Source organism: Camelus bactrianus, chromosome 3, assembly GCF_048773025.1.
Source record: "Camelus bactrianus isolate YW-2024 breed Bactrian camel chromosome 3, ASM4877302v1, whole genome shotgun sequence".
NCBI classification, from domain to species: domain Eukaryota; kingdom Metazoa; phylum Chordata; class Mammalia; order Artiodactyla; family Camelidae; genus Camelus; species Camelus bactrianus.
In genome coordinates this window covers 16,262,700-16,283,151 of record NC_133541.1, presented here as the reverse complement: position 1 = coordinate 16,283,151, position 20,452 = coordinate 16,262,700, and the positions used below count along the sequence as shown (strand labels likewise).

At 34.3% G+C, this 20,452-nt stretch overlaps 1 protein-coding gene across 6 annotated transcripts in view; it reads left to right on the top strand.

Annotated features, from left to right (window-relative positions):
• CDH18 (cadherin 18) overlaps positions 1 to 20,452 on the top strand; it is an 884,058-nt gene that overhangs the window by 142,219 nt on the left and 721,387 nt on the right. The gene's annotated exons all lie outside the window — the stretch shown is intronic.

Sequence of the window (20,452 nt, the reverse complement as noted above, 5' to 3'; positions counted from 1 at the left end):
CCTCTCCCCACGCTTCCTTCCACCTTAAGAATGTAAAATACAAAGCCAGAAACTGACACAGTGTAACTGACTATACGCAATTAAAAAAAAAAAAGTCAAGTGTTGCATTCTCCTCCTCCCTTGCAGTTACAGATGAATATGTGTTCCCATTCTGATTGATGAGGATTCTGTTGGAAGCTTCTGGAAAAGCTGTTCCTTGTCTGATAGTGGAAGTGAGACAGCCTTTCAGCTGCTCCTCTTCCTTGCTCTTAAATATGGTTAGAGTGCACGAAGCCATATCAGCAGTCTTGTGCCGATCAGATGACAATGTGCGGATCAAAAGTGAAGACCCTGAGGTGGCCTCAGCACAACACTGAAAAGTATCCGAGTCCTTGATAATATGTTAGATAGTATGTTTAACAGAGCAAGCTAGCCCCAGGTTCCTTGTTATGCAGTGCTTTGGAAGACAGTATTGATGGATTGTCTGTTACTTCCTGGAAAACACATCTTAAAAGAAAGAATATTCATGTTTCATTAAAAACATACACAAAAAAGAAATATGAATTGTTAGGAAAGTATTAATAGGATGAATGTTAGTGGTTAAATAATTTGTTTTCATGGAAAGCAGTTGGTAACCATGTAGAATTATTGATGCATTTTGGTAGAGAAAGAAAGGGAAAGTGTTTAACTGACTTACTACTGTAAGATAAAATGCCAAATAAGTTATCATAGTTCTAAATTAATGTACACTAAATTAGAAAGAAACAATAAAATTGTCGACGATTTTTACAAGGTATGAAAAAATTCAAGAGCTTCTTGTAGACTGTTTAAATGATATAAGGAAAGAGATTTAAAGTAATTTTGATTTTAGTTTATGACTAAGACTGGGACAGAATAAAAAGAGCCTATTATTTTTTAAGGAAACTGTACTACTACAAGAAATACATTTTATTGAAGAATCATTGTATCTCTGTTGTTTTGCAAGTATTTATCAGTGAATGGTCTATGTTTTTTTTTTTTTTACAACAAGGGATTCTGAGGGAATAAACAAGAGCTTAAGTTGTATTCTTTTTACTACTTTAACATCTAACTGTCAAATGTATAAAAGAACATAAAGTTGAAGTATATTGATTTTTCTACTTGTTGGATTATTGCTTATTTTTGAATTAACTATAAATATTTTATACAGACTAAGTCCTAAGCTCTTGTCATTTCTAGCAGTTGGATTTAAAAAGACAAGTACCAAAAAGCATGCATAGAAGGTTTTGAGATGCTATTGACCATTTGCTTCTTGGAGGCGAGGGGAGTGTGGAGGGCAGCGAGTTTGGTGTATTGACAGCCAAGGCTGTCTAAACACATCTTCAGAGGAGTCACATGACAGTCACTGATCTTATTGTCACCACCACTGTTCTAGGGTTCGTTAAACAGATTGTAGCCATTGGAAGGGAATATCTCCAGGCTGATATAATCTTCTGTCTTGGTTATTGTTCCGTATTACTCTGAGTGCTCAAAAATCACAAGAAACTAATTGAATAGAGAAAGTGATCACTGCTTTTGGTTAAAACAAAACCATACGTCACACACAAAGAAAGTTCTTATTTAATTATCTCTCTTTATAAAGAGAGTGAGTCCACCTTTTTTTTTTTCTTTCTGTAAAGTCAATATATAAGCAAAGGACAATAAAAGAGGCTAAAATTATAAATTTAAAATGTAACTTTTGGAAGTGGATAGGCGATGAGAACACATATATGATGCATACGCATACACACGTATATTATTGACATCTTCATTTGTTCTGAATACATTTCTTGTGTTTTCGTAGGCAAAACTAGAAGAATAAAAATACCAAATAGAAACTCATCTAAATGTTTCACTCAGAATTGCCATGTAAAGAAATGAAACTTAATCCTAGTGTGTTTAGAGGAAAATGTAGCTCTCCACATTTGTGTGGATGTGCACTCGGGCACGTGTGTAACAGAACCTCCCCAAGAGGAAACATATAGGAAGAGGTGGAACAACCCAGGGGCTAAGTCCAACTCTTGGTTAAAATGGAGCACTAGTCACATCATCTATGGAAAATTCTTAACATACCTGTGCCTCTCTTTGTATAATATGCTTCTGAGAAGATAACCCTCTCCCTGAGGTTGTTGGGCAGATTAAATGAGTTCATACATGAAAAAGCTTAGAAGGAAGTTTGACGTGTCATCAGAACTACATAAAAGTCAGCTATGATTACTCCTAGAATTATTATTTTCTGGGAGATGTCGAACTTTGGTATGTCTCTAAGTTGGATTCTCCTACCTTGTCCTTTGATTATTAGAGTTCAGCCTTGCCCCTTCTGTCTCTTCTTCAGAAGTGTCATATAATTGGTGACACAACAGTGCCTCCCAATTTCATGTGACTTCGAGACACAAAGGAAGCAGTGCCTATTGCTGTCACCACTATCTTCAATTTTTTTGGCCAGAGAGTTTTTTCATAAAATGACAAAAGCTTCATATTCTCGAGTTTGTTTACTAAAGCAGTAGCTTCTTATGCTTATCAGACCTGAAGACCAAAATGTGTTCTCACCTCATTTATTTAGTTCTGGAATACATTCGCACTAATTCAGGTTTTGAATGATGGAAATAGACTATTGGGGATCATATATTTGTGTCAATATCATAATTATACTTAGAGTTTTGGGCCATATATCCTATATATGCTGAATTTATTTTATTCTAAATATTTGCTATTAATAATGAATAAAAAGGAATTAAATAATTCTGGGAAAGTAAAATACCTGGGAAACAATATGAACTTTGTTGCCAAGAAAATGTGTTTATAGCCTTCCTCTTATACTCATAATACATGCTTTAGAGCAACAAAACAGCAGAATTATTAAATATACATCATGGATTATGAGCTACCAAAAAATTACAGCATGGAAGAAAAATCTCTAATGACAATGATTCTTCAAGACATTTCTCTATTTTCAGGCTAGCTATTTAACTGTAAATTTATTCCTTGAGTATTGAAAATCAAATAGTTTGTTATCCACACACTTTTGAGTGACTCATTTAAGGTGTGAACTAGAAGCTAAAAAATAAAAGTGAGCATTACCCTTCTTGACTGTCACACTTTTCTCAGTTATAACCTTTCACTATAACACATACATTATTAAAAAAATATTAATCAGTCTGTTTTGTGCTCTCTTCTATGCTTCTCAGCTGAATCCCTTTACCCGACCCTCAAATCATTTATTTTTATTTCAGTGTTTGCCTCCAAGTTATCTTTAAGTTTTTACATCCTATGAACTTTCTACTTTCTAAGGAGACTTAAATGAGTGGACTTTTTCATGCTAGTCTTTGATACATGAATAGGTTCACCATGTGACCTGCTGTTATACATACACATTGGGGGGCTGTATTTTGTTTGAGACAGGCTTTTCCTTGTATATAATTTAGTGACTAAATATACTACCAAAGTCTGTGACTATTTAACTTTATTCTATTTATACATACAACTTAAATAAAATGCTCATCTCCCTTTCATTCTCTCAGACTGATTTTCATAAGGGGTGTAACCTTTCTGAATATAGGAACTTTCTATTCATTGTGCATGTGGTCCCCTCAACTTGCTCTTTCCCTCCAGCCTCATCACTTTATCATGTGTTTTCATTGTATTTTTGAATTTCAAAATCTTAAGATTTCCTAAAAGAAAGGTAAAATTATATAATATTTTCATTGCCTGACACTCATCTTTCTATTTGGGGACAGATTGGACAGAGTTGTTTTGCATTAAATCTGATGGTGAACTCAGATTCATTTGTGTATTTGTAAATTCACCTTTTTCACTTTTTATGATGACATAATGATTTATTTTCTTATAGAAGTCACCATTCCCTTCAGGAAGATCAAGTCCATCTTTTCTGTAAATGGGAACATAATGCTCCAGGTTTAGTCCTTCCTGAGACACTTCAGTGCGTGTGTGTGAACCTCTACCCATAATAGTGCTACTTCTTCATTGAATTCTTGACAGTTCCTAGTATTTTTAATAACCAGTTGTATTGTTTCACTTTTTCTACATGACCTCTTGACTTCTTCATTAAATGATTTTTCTCTGCTGGTTTCATGGCAGTTTGAAGGAAAATACTTGACAGAATAATCATTTAAAAACAAATTTCAAATTGCTACTGTGACATCTCTCATTTGTGACAACTTCAGTAAAGTTGGGGGGGGGATCCAATCTCCTTGACTTTTATTCTAGAATGATGATGATTGATTTCATTGGATTCTTTGGATTTTTCTTTGTTTTGTTGGTTGCTTGTTTCTTCTTTATATGAATTAAGTTTTCATTATTCTTTGATAACATAGTTTCCTTTTAAAGTGTTCTGTTACATATAAAATTCTCCTTGAAACTTCTTATTTATCTCTTTTATAAATATCTTTATATTCCATCAGGCTGTATTATAACCATGAATGGGTTAACTAATAGATATTTTATTTTAGGAGCCATTAAAAAATAAAACAATTTTCTATGTTGACTATGAATTTTAAAAATAGGCCCACAATGGTAGTTTTATTAGACAAAATCTTCAAATACCAGTGAAAGTTTATACTGTATTTCAGGTCACTGTACACAGTGTGTGTGTGTATGTGTGTGTGTGTTTAGAAAGTGTTGAATTTTCTTTTTTATCTCAAGTCAGTCTTTTCAACAAAATCAGAGAGTATCATCAATGGTAATTAGTAGTACTTTAGAAGTAAAAGCAGTAATACATATGAATAAAAACACATCCAATGAGAGGCAGTTTTATAACAATTCCCAGATAGATGATGGCTTTTCATCATCTTGCCCTAATTATTTTTAATACATTTTAGTAACTTTACCTCTTTAAAATTAATTTTTTACTCTATTCTTCTTTTCTTATGCTATGTCATTGTGCGGCATTGTAAAGTTTGTGTATAATAAAATATTAACCGGTGAAGTCCCCCAGGAACCATTTGAAGACATTGGGAGAAAATCAAATAAATGACCCTTTCTCTTAGAAGTAGATTTAGAAGGCAAATTTCATTGGAATTACTGCAGTGTGAATCACATAGCAGAAAACTCTGCGTGAATGTTAAGTAACTGAAGAAAACGCCTATGACTGCCAAGCGTCTGTTACTTTGATATGCCTTTGTCCAAGCTTTACAAGCTTAAGTTACTTGCTTTGCTAATAGGCGGAATATTGATTTCAAATATAAAATTAAATACAGAGTTTCAGACTGTGAACTAGATAATCCATTATTATAAGTCATCTATGAATCTGTTATTGTATTTGACAATATTGTATAAAAATTAATAACTCAGTACTGAGTATTATAATTAAAATACATACTTACGCTTGTAGCAGTGCTTTTGTTGGCATTTAAAAAAACATACTTATTTTCCTGTACAGAAAAAAATCTTATTCCCTGATTAAATTTACTTTTCATCCATGAATTCAGCAAATATTGATAGACCTGCTCCAGAGGCTGGGGATCAAGAATTGAATGTAGGGTTCACATTCAATCCACCGGGAAGGCAGACAATGAACAGATACACAAAGTGCTCGTTTCGCATTGAGATATATTCCGTGAAGGGAATGGGTGGAGCTCTTGGATGGTTAGTAAGGCCAGCCTGGCAGATCCTTTCTGAGAAGATGACACAGTTGGGGGAGCTGAAAGTCAAGGAAGAGCCTGTCCACAGAGTTAAGGAAATAATTTCCCAGACGTGTGAAAAGCAAGTGGAAATGTAATGAAGTTAAGGCAGAACTTGGCAAGCTTTAAGAACAGAAAGTGTGTGAAATAGAGCATTTGAGGTGACAAAAAGAGCAGTACCAGGTGAAGATGGGGAAGCTAGGCAGAGCCAGCTCAGCAAGTTGCGTAATCAAAGGAAGATGTGAGCATTTCCCTCTCACATGAGAGGCCATGTGGGTTTTTAAGCAAATGAATAATGCGGTGTATTTTATACATTTAAGCTTCACTCTGGCCAATATGCGCAAGTGAATTTTGTAGGTGAATCACTGGGCATTTGTAGACCAGTTAGGAGGGAAATAAATGAGTCCAATTGATACATAATGGGAGTTTGTCTTCATGTCTTACCAGTGAGGAAAGAAGTAGGTCATTGGGAGATTTCATAGACAGATTGATCAGAACTTACCGAAAGACTGAGTGTGGGCAAAAGAGAAAAGAAATCAAGTTCTATATAATTTGATCAGCTGGGTACATGTCTGTGTAGATTCCTTCCTCATGGAGGAAGGTGGAAAGAAGAGGTGTTCTGGAGACATGGGAACTGAGAATTTTAACTCAGCACGTGAACATTTAGAAATTCTGTTGATATAGAGCCGGTGATAGTGACCCGTTACCACCTGACGTTTATGCTACTGTACGTAGAAAGCACAAGTCTCAATGGAAGGGAAAACTTTGAAACGCATCAGTTATATAATTTTAGGCAATTTGTTCACATTCTGTAAGCTTTACTGCAATATATATGCCTATCTCATAAATTTGCTAAATAAATACATGAGAAATGTGTGTATTGTATACATGATATGCACCCATTTAATTGTAGTTTAATTATTTTGACCATTAAAGAGGAAGTGTATCCAAAAAAAAAAAAAAGAGTAAGTATAAACGTATTCTAAATCAGAAGTTCAACACAATAATTACTGTAAAAATTGGTCTGTTTGTCAGCATGTTCAGAAACACTATTTTAAGGCAACAGTTGTAAATGACATTGTCCTGGATAGATGACAATTTACAAGCACTCTGAAGGATTTTAAAACCACACGTTCTATAACTTTTGTCCTTTATCTCTCAGAATTCTATCACAACTTTTTTGCTGGGAAATTCACATAAATTCAAGAGGCACGTAGTTGAAAAGTCACTGTGATTGAAGAGTACGCACTGTCTGGGTGGATATGATGACTGAAAAGTGAAAAGACTCTCAAAACTTTGGTTTATGCGATTGAAGAGATTGGTTGGTTTTTGTTTCTTTGCTTGTTTTTGACAGAATAGAGGTTTGTAGGGAAGCTGGTTTTGGAAAGTAAGAAGATAAAGGGCTTAGTTTTGGACATGTTGACTCTGAGGCATCTGTGTGGAAATGTGAGACAGAAGTCCTGATTGAATGGGTAGATCTAGATTTGAGATTAGAATTGTTGATTTGTTGAGTAAATCTTGGCTGTAATATTTTTTGAAATTCAGGTCCCTTCATCACGCCACCCCCAAAATCCATCCTGGGAGTCTTGAAACAAACATGTGAAAATGATTTATTTTAAAACTTGATGATACTTTATTTCGTACACAATTTACTCCTGGATTATGAAATCCATACAAATGAAAACCCAATCACTTGCCTGTATTCTATACTATAATTGTGTGTTGCCAAAGTATCTTCCCAGACTTTTCTAATACAAACTTTTCTCCATTTCTAGTTTCTGTTCTCCTTAGCCTTTCCATAAAGTCATTTCCTCTATAAAAGGAGCAGAGATCATTCTCCTGTCCCATGACCTCCTAGAACAAGAAATTCAGTCTATTTCCAGACAGTGACCGTAGCTGATTTGTGCCATACAGCAAATTTAGCACAGTCCTATCAGGTAGAAATTGTTTGATAAATAATGGCTAAGTAAGTTGAATGAATTTCAACTGTCCATGTGAAATGACCCATTCACTACAGTTTCCATTCTCTGGCTTTCTCTCCTTCAGTAATCTTTCACCTTCTTTATTTCAGTACTTCTACTCTTGCCACATTTTTGCAACTTGTTCAAATATAAAATTTGTATGGCATTACTGGTGCCAATGTCAAAAGATTGCCAATAAATAGAAGCATATAGAAAACAAGTTGAGTAATGGCACGATTACATTAATTTCTATCTTTATAACCTAATAAATAAAAATGAGTTTAATTGACTATTCTCAGTAAGGTCTATATTTTTAGAAACTGTGATTTCAAGCATGAGCCATTATTCAAAGCTTTCATTATGAATGCAAGTAATTTGATTATGAATGTTCTATAGGAAAAACATGATATTTACCTTTACAAAAAATGTATACAAATGTAGTATATCTCTTTACAACAACAAAACTGATGTTAATATAGACTTGATCTGGTAAATATCACTCACACTCGCATTGTAATTTTACCTCATGGATGTAATACCTACACTGATCTACACAAATATGTGGATAAGTGGGTATTATTGAATTATCAAAAACGGTGACCACCAATCTTCCCCTGTAACCAGTTACCCCAAAGCAGGTTTTCAATGATACATTCATTTTAGGCTATGGGTAGGAAGATCTGATTGATAAATATGAAATTAAATTTCCTCCTGATGCATGAATATGAGTTTGCACTAAGTTAAAGTAATTCAGAGCAAGGTTTCTGGACTACCTGTGTTTGAACCCCTGCTTTACAGCTTACTAGTTAGGTAATTTTACTTTATATTTAATACCACTGAGGGTAGATTTTCATGTCTCAAATGTGGAAAGTAATTTCAACCTTGTGAGCTCTCTGAAAGGATGTAAGAATAGAGAGTATGTATATAATTAAGGATGTATAGTCAGAGCTCAACAGAAGTACTGTTTATGAATGGCTCTGAACGATTGGCCTTATGTTATTTCTACTCCTAATAGTCTAACATTCAGTTAATCCCATTTTACAGAAGGAGAAATTGAGGTTAAGAGAGATTGAATGACTTTTCAGTGTCTATATTAAGACTTTGATTTGAATGACAGAATTGTCCATTCCTCTATATAACTTAATTTACTGAACATAGGACATGTGTGTATATTCCTTCACATTTTTAATTCTAACTGGGGCTTGAGTAAACCATTCCATTCGTCCTCCAATAATTTATTCCTTTTTCTCTTGTTTTGTTAGGTCTAACTGCTCTCTCCGCAGTACTTTTATCTTTATGTAGACAAATCAATTTCATATTTTATCATCAGTTTGGTGTCTTTTAACGAGAAGTTACATTGGATTCAGAAAAACAGTAATAGATGAGCAAACCGAAATGCTTTAATATTCATTTATTTCATTTCTAATTTTCTGTTTCCTTGATCTTTGTATTCATTCTCCCTTCAAGTGCGCAGTTCGTATCAGATGACTGTATTGTTTGGGAGAAACAGGGACTCTGTGATCAGTGAGTTTTGTTTAATTGATCTTTTTTGGTTGCCATCATGCTTTTACCTTCTGAGAACCTACTAATCTTCCCGTTACACAAAGCAAGGCTCTTGGTTCCATTCTCTGCTGCTGTCACATCACAGTATTGAAATCGTGCTCTCACCTTCATTGAGCGTGACCATTCCATGGTCTGAATCTCTGAATAATACTCTATTAATAAAATTTAAACTAACTTCTTTTAGAGATCATCGAATTAGTCACTTCAAAAATTGGTAGTTAGATATCTATATTATGTATTCATTATTCTGGTAAACATTATCACATTTTAGAGATAAACATTGTAGAAGACCATACACTTTATAAACATGGAAATAGTATATTTAAAGCTGCATTTTATTAAAAAATAAATTACTCAAGAAATAGGCTCACATTTTCCAATCTGCTACCTGGTTTAGACCTACACTGTCCAGCAGGATGGCACATAGCATAGTAGGCAGAGGTGTCTGCTGAACACTTGAAATGTTGTTAGTGCAACTGAGAAACTGAATTTTTAACTTTATTTAATTGAAATTAATTTAAATTTTAATACATAAACCTAAATAATGCAAAATATTTTTCCTTTCTATTAAACACAATGGCATTGTGTTCTGGGACTACATTTCGCTTTAACTGTTGAAAATTTAGCGTTCAAATCAAAATGTGCTGTAAATTTAAAATGTACATGGACTTTTGAATCCTTGGTATGAAAAACAGAAGGCAAACTACCTCATGAATAATTTTTACTGCCTATATGTTGACATGATAATGCTTTGGATTTAACTGTTCAAATAAAATGTAATGTCACAATTAATTTTACCTGTTTTATAGTGTGGTTACTAGAAAATTTAAAATTACAAATGTGACTTGCATTATCTTTTTTCTGTCTGGTAGGAACCATTAATATTAAAGAAAACATTGATACGCCATCTCCCAGCACACCTCAGTGGAACTCCTCAGGGCTACACAGTTATATGAAACAATTAATTTTCTGAAAATTATCTTTTGGTCCTTTCTCTACTAGTAATTTAGTCAAAAAATCAAAATTCTTCAGTCAAATAAAAATACTACGATAAAAATTGTTCTCCTTGTAATGCAGGTTGAGGCTTTCCCTCTTTATGTGCCTGAATAATAATTGAAACTTGATGAACATGGGCTAAGAAAATCTCATTATCAGCTGGTGTCCAGCTTTAGGAGCACAGGCATCCCCCAGACATGGCGGTTGGATAACTTTTTAGTTCAAGCAGCGCATGGGCCATTTTTAATTAGGAATGAAGGATAATTGTGTTTAGATGGTCACTGAAATGTTAGAGACATATATGTCCAAGTGTTTCACAGTATATCTTCATTCAAATCTACTGTAAACTGTAAAGCTATAATGTGGTATTGCTGTAAATGGAAAGTAGGAAAAGTTATACTCAAGTTTGAAATTATTTTCACATAAATTATGGAGGCTCTATATTCATTTTTTTTAGAAAATTCACTGCATCTCAATGATGTTTAATGAATTCATAAGATAAAGCAATCCATTAGGTATTTTCCATTTTAATACTTTTATGGATTAAATAATTAACATGATGGATCCCATGGCTTTTACTACAAATTTTCAGTGAGACAATAACATTTCTGGATTAATATCTTCACATGAATCAGAATTTATTATGATTTATTTTTGCAAGTAGTAACTTCTTTAAGTAATTATCATCGAGACATACTTTAAGAATCATGCAGAAAGCAGTATTTTAATTTTTATACGCATTACCATACATTTTATTTCACCTTAAAACATGGAAAATTTAATAGCTTTGCTAAATATGCCACAAATCTAAATTGTAAATTGATAGATTGAAACATTAGTATAGCATATGATATTTAATTTTTACGTGGGTTGCAATGTGTAAGCCTGAACACTCCGAGTCTCAGGATTAACAAGTCAGTTACTTACTGTTATGTTAAATCAATGTATTACTGTGTTAGGAAGTTAGTAAAATTGAAATGCACTGAGAGGAGGCAACGCTTAAGGGCTCATCTGTATACCTGGGGCTAGACACCCTTCAGTTGTAAGGCCCTTTCATTAATATATGCTGTGCCACAGCTGACGTCATTTTAGTTTATGCACATTCTTCTGAAACATGTCACCAGTTTTACAAATGAATCACTGAGCAGGTCAAAGACGGGACTTATCAAATTTGCCTACAGATAAGGCGTTCAGTTTTAGAAGTGTACAGATCATAAGTCTTGCAACGACTACCATGCCAAACTGTGTACTGCAGTATTATTTTCTACTCTTAGGAGATTATTTTTTCTATAAGAATGTTTTGGTAAATACAAGTATTACATCTCTCTTCAATGAACCTTGTCATTGTGGTTTTGAAAACTAAATAGATTGATGAGAGTCAGTTGTGTATATATATATATATATATATATATATAGATTGATGGTCTCAATTGTATGTAACAGTGGCACTTTTATTTGGAGCCTAAATATATTGTATTTTGACTGTTCATTACCATGATAATAATTAATCGTTTTTGTTACTCCCTGTCCTTGAAAATTGATGCTGTTCTGCCTCACTGCAGAGCTTTGAAAAGATAGTCATTATAAATGAAACCACTTCACATTCAAGGGAGATTAGCTATAAAATATGGCTCAGTGATAAAAAGTTTATAAATTCCAGTTTGTTCCTATTGTAAATAGGGAGAGGAAAGCTAACAGAAATCCTGAGTTTCTTGTGAAATTATTATCCATGATGGATTTAACAGTACTTGCTCTCCTACAGTGTAAACCAGATTTTAAAAAATGCAAAGCCCTGTGAATTAATAGAAAGTGATTAAATCTGTGAAACTTGTTGGTGCAAACTCATCAGGTCATTATACTTGATAACAGGATGTTAAGCATGAAAAATAAATAATAATAATTGGTTACAATCATATTTATTGCTTCATGCACTTACAGAGCCCCTTTATGTGTCTGAATTTGTCTAATTATTTCATATGTATTAATTCATTCTTATCCATGCAGCAATTCTTTGATGTAGAAACTTTTAGAATTTCCATTTTGTAGATAAAACCACAAGATAAATGCAGACACTCTGGTTCCAAAGTCTGTGTTTCTAACAACCACATCATGATTTAGGTTCTGTCTGCAATATGAGAGTGTGTTGATCATAAGTGAGACTGAATCATATGTAGTATTCTGGCAAGGCTGGTAAACTGCCCAGAGTGGACAGTCCTCACATATACTTTCATTTATGTCTATGGCCGTCCCTAGTGGCTGCAACTGAGACCATGCCCCACAAAACCAAAATGATCACCTGGTCCTTTGCAGAAGAAAAGTTTGCTGACTCCCAGATTGGAGAGTTCAAATTAAGAACAATTAAGCCTCTAACTGTGCAAAAAGAATGCACAGCCTCTGAGCACCGAAGCATGTAATGCATGAGGAAGGTTTCTGCATTTTTCAAACACTGAAGCATGGTAGTAGTAGGCATGCCCTGGAAAACAGACAGTTTAGAATTTTTATTTTCTCTATAAGTAAGAAATAATTATTGGGAAAACTGTGGTTTTCAGTAATGTTGAAAACATCAAAGTGAAAGTCAGGAAGATTTAAATAAGTGTCTTTAGCTAGAATGTTATGTATTATTTGTTCATAAAGTCAAATGATTGAAAACAAATTGAATATAACATATAGGAGATTGATTATATGAAGTAAGTTATGTCCAAAAATGAAATCTGACTTCTTCTACTTATTACATATATGTCCTTGGACATATTATTGTAGAGCTCTGTGCCTCAGTTTTCTCATCTGTGAAGAGAGGTGGGTGGATATATATGAGTAACTTCATCAAATAGCTTTTGATTTTAAAGTAGTTGTTCTCATTCCTCCCCTGATTGTAATCAATTGCAAGGTACATGTGAGGCAGAATTGAGACCAGAATATCTCGTATATCTCTGATAAGAGAGACACTGCTATTGCTGATTAGTGGCTGATTTCTGTAGTCAAGTTGACTTGATAATGTTGAGTCTCCAATATTTCCGAGACTTACCAATTATGTGGTAAATATTAATAGTCTCTCCATCAGGAACAGCTCATTCACCCCTAAAGTGACAGCATGACTGATAGGAATCAAAATACGCTCATAGCAGACTGGCTGGTTCCAAGAAGGAAGAGTGAGATATAGACCAACCTACGCTTCCTGCATTTTTTAAATTCCAACTCGCCAGTCAAGTCAAGTCAAGTTACGTCTTCTTACTTGGGGATGAATTAATGAGGAGTAAAGGAAGTCTAGGAATATTTTGCAAATGAAACTCTCTTCTCAAGAAGGGCACGTGAACCATTCAGACAGACACACACACATATGTGCAAAATTGTTTTTAAATTATGTATAAAAACAATTTTGGAATTGAGATTCTAATTGTCTAATTGTTTTTCTGTATTTTTAAGTGATGATGCTGTCATTTTTAAAATTAAAAGCAAAGCTCCACTTCCACTTTGAAAAATATAAATTTAACTAATTGGTGTACCTGGGATATGCATGTTGTTACAGTTTCGGCTACATGGCTCTAATTACGATGATGATTTTACAGTGTCTGTAATGTTTTAATTTCACACTATGGAAAATAATACGTATGCACACACACACGTACACACATGTTAGAGAGAAAGTGAGATGGAGAAAATTAAAGGGATTCTTCTCTCCACTTATCTAAGCTCTCCCACTCTCTGTCTCTCAGCTATCTCTAGTGTGGTCTGGTAATTGACAGCAAGCCAAAAGTTTGCAAAACCCGTTGAGCCATAGAATTTTCTCATCTGTATTAGCAGAGAGACTAGAAACACAAATCATTTTGTTGCACATTCTGCAAAGCCCAAGATCCTAGTTAGCATCAGGACTGTCAAACGCCTGCCAGATTAGCCTGAAGAGGCCCCGGGATCCTCCTGCTGACAAGGTGCTTGTTATGAAGGCTTTGGAAATTATTCGTCCTCAGTCTTTGGGGAGAGAGAGGTGGATACTGGGGCTCAGAACTCTTAGATCAGGATTATTCTGTACAACCAAGGATGGGCGCTGAGATTTTTCACAATGGTTTTCACATGTTTCCCTCTATCAAGTTTGCACTGAGCAACAGAGATTCTCTAGCTTGCCTAAGTCATTAGCATGTGATATAGAACCCGAGGATTTCTTGAGTAAATACGATCCAAAAAAGGTCTTAATAGAGTAAATGTCACGTAATATATAATAAAGTATATCCTTTGATAGGATTAAATGAGTAATATAAAAATATATGCAACTTTGACAGTTCTCTTCATAACAGGGTTTTGAAAACTTTAAACATTTTTAAAATTAAAAACTTGATTGCTAAACAGTTTAAATAAAATGATTTTCCCCCCATATAACAGTATTTAAATTTTCAGTTAAATTTTATCTTAATGTTAGGTTTACTGTCTCACGGGCGGGTCTTGCCAGATTGTGATATAGTTGCATATGTAATGATCTTTGTAACAATCCTGTTGATAATGACATTATTATTCTATCTAATCATGAAAAGCTGCCACCCTCTCTACACAGTAAACACTTCCATATCATTTACTGTGTTTGCAAGTGTATCTCTGTTATTACAAATTGAATTCTGTAATTATGTGGATTACCTATTTTCAAAAACTTGTCACTTTTCATTGATCTCTAGGAAAAAATAGATCTGAAAGAGCATTTCAGTTCAATAGCAAATTAAAAATATTTCCAAAGGAGTATTGCAATACAGTAGTAAGTTAATCAAAGCATTTTATGTCAGTTGATCAACTAGAAACTGCCCTTCATCGTACAGACACTAAAGGCATCTGGAAAACTGAGACAAAAAAATAAAACACAAATGGTAGATATTCCACATTCCAATAATCCCAGAGGATTTTTTTTTTTTTTTTAACAATTTCCAGTTGAAGCAGGAATTCTGTCAGCCTTTGAAAGTTCTGAAAAACATTCCTGGAAGAACTGCTTTTTAAATGTACACTCAGGATGTTTCCACAATATATAAGCAGTTACAAATAATGCACTAACCTTTAATTTTTAAAGTACTTAAATGGCTGATGTTTAGATACATTTTTGGTTTGATCACTTGTCCTCTAAATGGACTCAACAGTGTTAACTCAGAACATCCAAACATAAAAAAATAGGTTTAAAATACTTTCTATTACAAAATAACATTTAATTGCAAGTCCACTTTGGAATCTTGGCTATAATATTCGGGGAGGATTAATTAACTGGAGGTAGAAAAAGAAATATCATTAAATTAGCAATATTTGTGTCTTTAACAAGGGGAGGCAAATAATAGCTCATATTCAGAATGAGAGGTAGGACCAATACACCTTCTACTTTTCATGGGATTGTCACCTTTATGCCTGCTGGTCCAATATAAGTATTAATAAAAGCATCCATGTTTAGATGGCAGACTAAACGGTCACCGTAGCATTCATGGGGAAGGACCTGGATGACCTGCAGGAGAACGGGATGTGAAAGGCAATGATTAGTGTGTTGATAGTCCAGCTTGTAGTTATAACATAGCCCACAATGAAATCATGCACACTTGATTTAAATTTAATTTGAAAAAGAAAAACAGAGTGCAACTGGTGTTTTTTGAAGTGGTTTCAGTTTGCTTGTTTTTGTTTGTTTGTTTGTTTGTTTTTAGTTCAAGTATAGTCAGTTTACAATGTGTCAGTTTCTGGTGTACAGCATAATGTTTCATTCATACGTAAACATAGACATATATTCATTTTCATAACCTTTTTTATTATAAGTTCCTACAAGATATTGAATATAGTTCCCTGTGCTATACGATATAAACTTGTCCATTTATTTTATATATAGTAGTTAATATCTGCAAATCTTGAACTCCCAATTTATCCCTTCTCACACCTTTCCCCTCTTTGGTAACGATAATTTTGTTTTCTATGTCCGTAAGTCTGTTTCTGTTTTGTAAATAACTTCATTTGTATTTTTTTTTTAAGATTCCACATATAAGTGATATCATTGGTATTTTTCTTGCTCTTTCTGGCTTACTTCACTTAGAACGACAATCTCTAGGTCCAACCATGCTGCTGCATGTGGCATTATTTCATTACTTTTTATGGCTGAGTAGTATTCCATTGTATGAATATATCACAGCTTCTTTATCCAGTCACCTGTCGATGGACATTTAGGTTGCTTCCATGTCTTGGTTATTGTAAATACTGTTGCTATGAACATTGGGGTGCAAGTATCATTTTGAATTAGAGTTCCCTCCAGATATATGCTCAAGAGTAGGACTACTGGATCATAGGGTAAGTCTATTTTTAGATTTTTGAGGAATCTGCATACTGCTTTCCATAATGACTGCACCAAACTACATTCCCACCAGCAGTGTAGGAGGGTTCCCTTTCCTCCACAGCCTCTTCAGCATTTATCGTTTATGGACTTTTGAATGATGGCCATCCTGCCTGGTGTGAAGTGATACCTCATTATAGTTTTGATTTGCATTTCTCTGATAATCAGCAATATTGAGCATTTTTTCTTGTGCCTATTGGCCATTTGTATGTCTTCACTGGAGAATGACTTGTTTAGGTCTTCTGCCCATTTGGGGGGATTGGGTTGTTTGTTTCTTTGCTATTAAGTTGTATGAGCCATTTATATATTCTGGAAATTAAGCCTCTGTCAGCCTCATCATTTGCAAATATTTTCTCCCATTATGTAGGTTGTTATTTTGTTTTGCTTATGGTTTCCTTTGCTGTACAAAAGCTTATGATTTTAATTACATCTCATTTATTTATTTTTGCTTTTATTTCTGTTGCCTGGGTAGGCAGCCCTAGGGGAACATTGCTAATATTTATGTCAGATAATGTTTTGCCTATGTTTTCTTCTAGGAGGCTTATAATGTCAATCATATGATATTACTTAAATGAATTACCATAATTGGCATTCCTTAAATAAAAGTCTGCAAGGATTTTTGTGAAAGCCAGTGTTTTTCATAAATTGGCCAGTTACTTTCCAGCATTTTATACCACTGTTTCTTCTATTAAAAAGGACCCTTCAGTCCATTTACTATTTATAGCACATCTATTCTCCCCACGCAGCTTTGTACCAGGACCTCTTCATCTTTGCTAGTGTAAAGAAAAATCTTAATTCTTACTTCTCTGATGACACAGAATGTATTGCCTCGCTTCTCTGATAAGAAAATCTCTAGAATTTTATATTTCCTGCAAACAGTTCCATGCTCTTTAGTAATTGGCTAATTACTTTGGTCAGGCTCTAGTAATTAACTGTTTGATATTTTTTGTGTTCTTAACTGGATTACATTTTGGAAATGACTGAGCATGCATCATATGTATTTCATCTTAGCAGAGCTTTGGTTTTCAATTTGAAAATACAGAGACTTACAAAAATTAACATAAGAATTGCTTCAATTGATTTTTTAAAAATTTCATTTTCTATGTTTTATCTCTTAATTATTCTAAGACAAACTCCCTTATAAGTTCTGAAGGTCAGAAAGAGTTAGGGTAAATTTCTTTCTGCTAGCTACTCAGTAGAAATATTTGGCAGAGCAATGCTGTACTTCGGGGCAAGCCACTCTGATTGTCAGTATTGACTTGACCTTGGTTGAACAGGAGGGTTCTCTTCCAAACTATCCAGCTCACTCAATTGTTTCTGACTTTCAGGGCCACCCCTGTAGTTGTCTCTTCTCTCTGGACCTGCTCATTTATTCATTGTCTTTTTGACCTACTAAGTGCCAGGCACTATTCTGGGGTTTGAGTACCTATCATTGAAAAAGAAATTAGGCAGGAAAGCAAACTAAAATCCAGGCCCTACCTATTCGGCATGGGGAAGCAAAGAAGTTGAAAATGAATATATTGTATAGTATTTTGGAAGGCAATCAGTGCCATGGAAAAGGAATAACAGAGGGAAGAGGATTGAGAACGCCATGTGGGCAGGAGGGGTACAATTTAAGGTGGTTGATTTAATGACCATTCCATTTTTATATCCACTACGCCCATGTTTTCCACATCAGTACATTTCTAATCTTCCCAGAACATACCGTTTCTACCGGACCAGTTCCCACCTCTTTCTTCTTCTGATCTTTTGGTATCATGTGGTTGGGTTGTGCTGTAAGAAAACACCACAGACTGGGTGTCTTAAATGTCATAATTTTTTTCTCACATTTCTCACATTTCTGGAGGAAATACAAGACCAAGGTGTCTACAGATTTACTTCTTCCTGCAGCCTCTCTCCTTGTCTCATAGATGGTCATCCTTTCATTGTTCTTATATAGTCTCGCCTCCGTGCATGCATAACCCTGGTGTCCCTTTGTGTGTCTAAATTTTCTCTCTCTCTTTTTTTTTTTTGGCAGGGGAAGGTAATTAAGTTTACATATTTATTTTTGGAGGAGATGCCAGGGATTGAGTCCAGAACCTCGTGCATGCTAAGCATGTGGTCTACCGCTTGAGCTACACCCTCCCCCATTAAATTTTCTCTTCTTATGAGGACACTGATCAGATTAGGTTAGGACCCATTCTAATTACCTCAATTTGACTTAATTTCCTCTTTAAAGGCCCTATTTCTAAATAATCACTGAGGTACTGGTGGTTAGGGCTTCACCGTATGAATTTTGGAAGCACCCAGTTCAGCCCCTAACAGGGTCTTTTGGCATGCAGTCATAGAGAATTTACCTTGGCTCATGTAGAATAATTGTCCAGAGTTTGTTATTTACATGGCAATCAGCATAACTCCTGTGGCTTTTACAGTTAAATCATTATGTCTTTTTATTCTGTTTTAAGTTTTGTTAAAAATACTTTATTTCTGTTATCTTAGAAAATGGATGAATTTGTGCCAAGCACCAGAAGTTTGTGGAGGACTAGAAATTATACACACACACACACACACACACATATATACACACACACACACATATACATACATACATATATACACACACACACACACACACATATATATACACATCTAACTGATTAGTGACTATGTATTGAGTACCTAAAATTAGCTAACCACAGCTTCTGTCTTCAAGGTTGTTACTATGCTCTGGTTAAATAAAGTTACTAATATTAAATAAAATTAGGTGCTTAACACTGCGATGAAGAACACAAATAGGCATGTATTAAGGTTTTACTGTGCGCCAGATAGTGAGCCAATAGTATACATATACGCATGTTAATTTTCACAGTAACCATAAGAATTGTTTTTAAATAAACATATTATTTATCTATCAAATAGTCCAGTGAGATATGTATTATTATTATTATTACACATGAGGAAAAGTGAAGTCTAGGATGCTTAAATACCTCCTCAAAGTCTCATAGGTTTAGATTCTTTGAAATGAACTTGAACCCAGATTTACCATACTTCAGAGCCTCAGTACTTATCTCTGGTGCAAAAGTGAGTTCAGAGATTAATTTCTAACACAGTTCGATCCATCCATCCAAATGCTATTAAATTGGCAAATATATTTTAAGAGATTCTGCATTTTAGATCCAGCTATTTCCTTCGTGTTCTTTCTTTCCTCATTTTGCAAAGATATCCACTTTGTGACTTCAGCCATCAGTCATTAGAAGCCACAGTCCATCTTTCACAGAAAGAAAACAATAAAACACTTGAGATATTTTATGGAATTCAGATATCAGAACATTTTGCAGCTGCACCATCGTGTTACCATGTTTTTTTCAGTATCCATCCAGAAGGCCAATTTTGCTTCAGTGATTGGCGTCACCACCTAGGGCTGACTGGCTCCCTCCCTCTTTTTCTCTCTACCTTTCCTTCATACTAATTTTTCAGTGGTCAGAAATAACTTAATGTTGATTTTCTCATATTTGTCAATACTATTAATGATCCACCTTTAACATTTTTATTCTATAATCTTTAATGACTATAGCCTGAATTATTTCTTCATACCAACATGCAGGCATATAAGTAATTTTAAAGTTGCATTAAGATCATCTCTCCAAATACATATTTATATATGCCATTTATCATGTTTTTATTTCCAATTAAATATAAACTGAATATATTTACTCTCACTTTTGCTGAGTTTATCTTTGGTGTCTGTGGTTGTTTTAGTGTGTAAGTGCTAATTTTATAGTGTTACCTGAAATAAGAGAAAGATATTACAGCTTTTTGGTGTGTTCATAATGTTCTGTTGTGGCCATATACAAATTTTTTAATACTGATACTATAATAGCCTCTCAGTAGAAACTAACGTTATTTGTCATTATTTAGGATGACTCTATTTAAAATTACCACCACATGGGTCTGCAGCACATTTTCTATCAGACAGTAAGTAAGGG